The sequence below is a fragment of the Trachypithecus francoisi genome, unplaced genomic scaffold (assembly GCF_009764315.1).
Source record: "Trachypithecus francoisi isolate TF-2019V2 unplaced genomic scaffold, Tfra_2.0 Lachesis_group2, whole genome shotgun sequence".
NCBI lineage: Eukaryota > Metazoa > Chordata > Mammalia > Primates > Cercopithecidae > Trachypithecus > Trachypithecus francoisi.
Genome location: NW_022681465.1, coordinates 69,313,567 through 69,319,566, shown reverse-complemented (window position 1 = coordinate 69,319,566; position 6,000 = coordinate 69,313,567). Strand labels below are relative to the sequence as shown.

Genomic DNA, 6,000 nt, shown 5'->3' with positions numbered 1-6,000 from the left:
CTGTGGGGCAGAAAGGGAAAATGTAGAGGCTCACTGCGGATTTCATCATCTCAGGAAAGCTGGGGCAAGGTAACTCACTGACCATGAGTACCCGTGGCTTTGTGACAGTGCCCGTGTGCTACACAACAAAGCAGAAAGTCAGCCCTGCCCTTCTTACCAGCCAGGTATGGATTAGCCATGCAATGACCAATCTGTAAGCTAGGAGTACAGACAAGCCGAGCTGCCTGTAGCTGAGTGGGAACCACTAGGAGGAAAAGCCAAGTCCCTGTCTTCTAAAAGCTGCCAGTCTGGAGTTACCCAGAGTGATTTTCTATTTCACTGTTAAAATAGTCTAATTAGAACAACTATTGTAGAACTGAGTGACCTTTTGCTTTGCAAAGGTCATATAGAAATATTCTGCCACTGAGGATCTCATGTCGCCCAGTGGTTCTGAAAATAAACAGAAGTTGAGTACCTTCATGAACACCCATGAGTGAAAGTAAATATACCCTAATCATCACAGGAAGCATGTGCAGTCTGCATGTGAAAGATGCATCTCCCATCAGCTAATAGAACCAGCTGGAGTCTATGTTTTAATTGTACAAGGACGTGTTATTGATCAGGAAGCATTACATTATTACGCCCATGCAGTTGCTTCTGGGATTCCAGTCCAAAAGGATCACCAAACCATCATGGGATTTTCAATGGCTTCCTATGGTTTGGCAAATGCCCACTGCTAACTGTGATTTCCAAGTTATTCCAGAGTGGCAGTCAAATCAAAGGGGAAAGCCTCATGTTTCAATAACTAAAAAAAAAAAAAAAAAAATACACAGCCAGGTGCGGTGGCTCACACATGTAATCCCAGCACTTTGGGAGGCCGAGGTGGGCAGATCATGAGGTCAGGAGATCGAGACCATCCTGGCTAACACAGTGAAACCCCATCTCTACTAAAAATACAAAAAATTAGCTGGACGTGGTGGCACGCACCTGTAATCCCACCTACTTGGGAGGCTGAGGCAGGATAATTGCTTGAATCCAGGAGGCGGAGGTTCCAGTGAGCTGAGATTGTACCACTGCAATCCAGCCTGAACAACGGAGCGAGACTCTGTCTTAACAACAACAACAACAAAACTCAGTAACCTTTTTAAAAAATATTTCCTCGGTGGCCCTCTGGGTTGTGTAACAATCGGATGCATTAATTATTATGGCATCAAATGACACCAGCAACATACATAGCCAGAAGTAACTATTTGATTCAGGCAGCTGCTACTATTTGTTTCAGTACTGTTAAAGGTGGGGTTTTTGTTTTTGCAAGAGAAAAGGCGGTTGGGTGTGGTTTCAAGAAAAAGAAAACTCAGAACATCATGCAGCCCGTTAGAAAAGATCAATTCTTTATTTGTGGAAAACAACAGAAGTGGGGCTATTTAGGCACCACCAATGTTTATGCATTATATTCATATGGCAGATAATAAACACAGCACCCTGGAAGTTTGCGCTTTGGGTATTAAAAAAAGAAAAAGAAAAAAAGCAAAACCTTCTTAGGTCACTATCTTCTTTTGCTCCTTTCTATCTGACTCCTCAGGCAAGGTGCAATTCAAATCCCTGGAGAACCTCTCAACTATTGTCAAGCTGCTGTTCAATGTTACTCAGAAATAAGGAAAGAAATTTGACACGGAGACACTCCACATCTTGGCTGCCTGGAAAAATATCATCTTTGAGGTCTTTCAACTCACTAAGTCATTTTTATTATTGTTTTGTCCGTCTATTTTCTGGTACAGTCTCAAAGACGTGTGGCCCTAATCATGCAAAACCAATCTGGGGGAAATCAGTTGTTTCTTCACGTCTTCGCAGGATTCTAGCTCCGCCAACTACCTCCGTCGCCTTGTAAAACTGGCAGGCTCTGGACGTTTTGCATGCTGAAGAAAATCACTGTTTTGCCTCCAGCAAGGAACATAAATGTTGCAACACTGACTCCTCCTCTCATGAAGAAAGAGTGAACAAGTGCACGGAGTTGAGCTTCTTCTCACGGAGCCACCGGACTGGGGACAGTGGAGCGGAGGCTGAAATCCCCAGACGCCGGTTTTCTGGGCTGGGCTTTCTGCCTTACTCACTCATTCTCCCTCTTTCTGGATTTTACCGACCGTTCGCGAAACAGCTTTCCACACAATGGAGCTTCACCTCCTCGTGCAGGAAGTGCTCATCGACTGATATGGCAGACTTTGCTCCCCGGCAAAAGTGAGTACCCATGGCGAGCTGAGGCCGCCTCCAACGGCGCGCGGCAGGGGCGGCGCGGGCGGCCGCTGTCCGGGCTGCGGGTTCGAGGCCCGCGTGCGGAAGGGAAGCGCGGTGGCCGCCAGCGCGGGCTACTGGAGAGAACGCCAGCCGGGAGCCAGAGCCGCAGCCGGCAGGGAAGCCCAGGATCCGCCCGCTTTCCGCCCGGATGTCCCTTCTCAGAGGGGCTAAAAAATACTCTTAAGGTGCTTTGCCTCCACCACTGCCCCCAACCCCAGCTTTTACAAACTGCACTCGGCTCTCATTCGTCTTTGTCAAAGGCATCTTCACCTGCATCCTTGAGCATGAGTTTCGGCGTTGATTGTGGGATGAGTTTCGGCGTTGATTGTGGGATTCTCAGAATATAAATTATTTGCGTCAAAATAAAAAGAAAAGGAAAAAAGGGCAGGGAGGGGGAAGGGGCGCAGACAGGTGATGTGCTGACAGCCGGACTCCAGACTCTCCCACCAGCAGCCGCCGCCGCAGCAGCCTCGCGGGCATCCGGCGGGGAAAGTTTAGGATTAGCAATGCTGACCCGAAAGGTGTTGCTCCTCCCAAAAGTCAGCAGGCGTAGGGGCAGGTGAGCAGCCTCTGGGCCGGAAGCCGGAGCTGGACGGAGGCAGACGGACCTAGGCAGAGGAATTGCAGCCCGGGAGGAAGCTGGAAGGAGAGCCCGCTAGAGGAGGGAGGAGGGAAGGGAAGGGGAGTTGGTTAAAGTCAGGCAAACTCAGGTAACTGGAGGGCCGGCCCGAGTGCTGCCGCAGGGGAAGGCAAGGGCTGGAGTTCTGGCTGTTTGAGTAGAAAACTATCCTTTTAGTGACCTCTACCTGTATCCTGAGGAAGCAACCCACACTGCCCGAAGAACAAGCAACATAGGGGATTCTATGACCCGACTTGAAAATGGTTGCAAAACATTATTATTAATCAGGAGGGATCACTTTGTCTTCATTTGTCAAGTTGACTGGCAAAGATTTCCCACCTGAAATCGTGCTTCACTTGACCAGGGAAGTGCTGCTAATCCCAATCCTGACCATTCGCTGTGCAAACTTGGGCAAAATACTTACCCTCTCTGGGCTTCGATTTTTTCCTGCAAAGTTTAGGGAATTAATTATTTACATATATATAAATGTTTAATGAGGTGGAAGTGCTGAATAGTGCAAGAGAGGAGCAGATGAAAATATTAATTTCAGTGGTTCTTAAAAATTGGGGGTGATAGGTCCTTTTGAGGATTAGCTGTGAGTCCTCTTCCTGGGGGAAAATGCATATGGCATGGACATAAAATTTTATGTGCAATCCCTGAGGATTTGTGGATACTCCCTGAAAGCCATGCCTGAACCCCAGGTGACAATCTGTTGTCCCTCCTGCATCAAGACCACCCAGCCGACTCCTTGCTGGCAGTTGTGCTGACTATAGGAGTAATCCACAGCCTTCTTAGGGGTCTGGAGTCAGCCACGCTGCTGAAGGAGACAGCTCCCCTGTCATAGGTGAGCTCCCCACATGCTCTCTCCAGAGCTCTACCAGCCTCTGACTCCAGGGGACACCTCCTCACAACTTTTTAATGACTCTCCTAAGGCGACAGTCCTTACCCCTAGAATTTTCAGTCCCACCAACACTGGAGAGCCATCTAAAGAGGATCGCTGTCTGAATCAGAGGGCTCTTCAGGTCACCTAGCTGGATGGCAGGGAGGCCAAGGCTTTGTTTGGAAATGAAGCACTCTTTGCTCCCCGAGGCATAGTATGAGTAGGCAGCCGTATTCTTTTGAACCTCTGTACTTTGCCTTTAGAGGACTAAGGACTCAGGTCTCTGGGGACCCTGGGTGTTCCACAAGCAATGCTAGCAAGGTACATCAGAAAACACACAGGGCTTTGGAACTCAGCAGACTGGGCTTCAGAACTTGACTCCCACACTGAGCAAGCCTCTGAGTTTCCCTGAGCTTCACTTTTCCTATCAGCACAATGAAAATAATGCTGCTTTTTTTCTTTCTTTCTTTTTTTTTTTTTTTTTGCATGGTTGTTGGGAGAATGGAAATGCTATGTATCATGCCTAGCCCATAGTCAACGATAAGCTGTTTTTATTAACATTAATGTGGCACCATAAGTAAGTGTTCAATAGTCTCATGCTTTTTAGAACAGTTTACTCTCTGTCTTGAGTAAAATTAGTTCTGGTCTAGTTATGCTCAAAATGGAGTGGTGGGCTCAGAATACAGAGTCAGACTGGCTGTTCCAATTGTGCAATGTCAAGCAGAGTACTATGTATTGCCGGCAAGTAAAATATGTCCAGACCGGCATGGATACTTGACCTGTCTCTCAAGTCTCTCTTGACCCGTAATCTTGAGTACAAAACAGCTAGAGTTGTGCCTGTAGCTGAAAACAGCCAGGCATGGAAAGAAGTCTTGTGGCTGGGTCCATGTTCAGAAACTGTAGAGAGAAATGTCTCCACTGTCATCTTTCACAGCTTGGCACAGATGTAGCCAACTCAGCATATACTCTCTCTCCATGGGGTCCTGGTGCCTCCATTGCAAGTGGTCAGCTGATGTAGCAATGAAAGAAGGAAACGTGAAACTTAAAAGGAAATTGGATATCCACAGAGTAGCCAAAGATCAGTATACTTTGGTGAGGTATTCCTGCATGCAAAGATAGCAATATTGATGCCTACTATTTATTGAGCCTTTAAGATGTGCTAAGCACTTTCACACATTGCCTCAATTAATTCTCATAGCAAGATTGCAGGGTATGAGTTATCATTTAAAGCTTTACCAGTAAGGAAACTGAAACATAGAAATGTACATACGCCCCCCACCCCACACACCGCATCTGCCTAGCTCAGGAAAGGAAGAACCAGGATCCAAGCCCAGGTCTGTCTGACTTTGGCGCCCACTCTTTTTCCACTACTCAGTGCTCCCAAGCTCCCCGATGTCAGAAACTTGCATCAGTCGACTGGATTAAGATTCTTCTAAAAGGCAGGAACAGCCAAATCTAGTGGGTGCTTTGAAGTGGTGTGAACATGTACTTGGCTTGTGATACATATTAACAGGTAGCAACAACAAGATCACCTATGGGAGAAGAATATTCCTGGCCCTTCCCAAGCCCAGCCATTAGACTCAAGATTGGCAATACCCAACATTAGCAGGTGAGGCTGGCTCTCTGTCACTGACTTCCTTGGTAATCCTTTTAGTTAAACAGAGGAATGTTCATTCTCTACCACCTTTAGAATCTTTACACCACTTACCTTTACCTCGCTGTGCTGAGCACATTTGCATTCATTTATTCGACAAACATTTGCTGAGCTCTGTTTTGTGCTCAGCACTTGATGACACAGTGGGGAATGAGACACACAGGATCCCAGCCCTTGTGGGGCTTCTATGCCAGAGAGAGTGACAGAAAACAGTCAGGTGAACAAATACATAAATAAAATCATTTCAGATACTGATAAATGCTATGAAGAAAATAGAGGCTGAAGGCTAGAGAGGGACAGGGAGTGGGAGCAACTTTCAACAGGGCAATCAGAGAAGACTGCCATACAAAGGTTACCCTTGAACTTAAACCCACGTTTTCAAAAAGGGAGCCAGCCCTGTGAAAGTCTAGGGAAAGGGCGACCTTAGCAGAACTCTCAAGAGAAAGTTCTTAAATTGAAGTAAATGAAGCAGTAGAGCTTAAAGTCTGAAGATGGGCCCTTTAGAAGTTGAGTTGCATATAGGGGGACTTATTGTTTCAATGCCTACTGTACTCTTCTAGGCTGTGCCGTACACTC

At 46.9% G+C, this 6,000-nt stretch overlaps 1 protein-coding gene across 1 annotated transcript in view; it reads left to right on the top strand.

The window, feature by feature from the left end:
• Positions 1-1,767: 1,767 nt before the first annotated feature.
• The window catches only part of PRLR (prolactin receptor), a 165,947-nt gene continuing 161,714 nt past the window's right edge, over positions 1,768-6,000 (top strand). The window contains exon 1 of the mRNA XM_033179343.1: positions 1,768-2,214. The gene's annotated coding sequence lies outside the window, so the exon portion shown is untranslated. The remainder of the gene's footprint in view (positions 2,215-6,000) is intronic.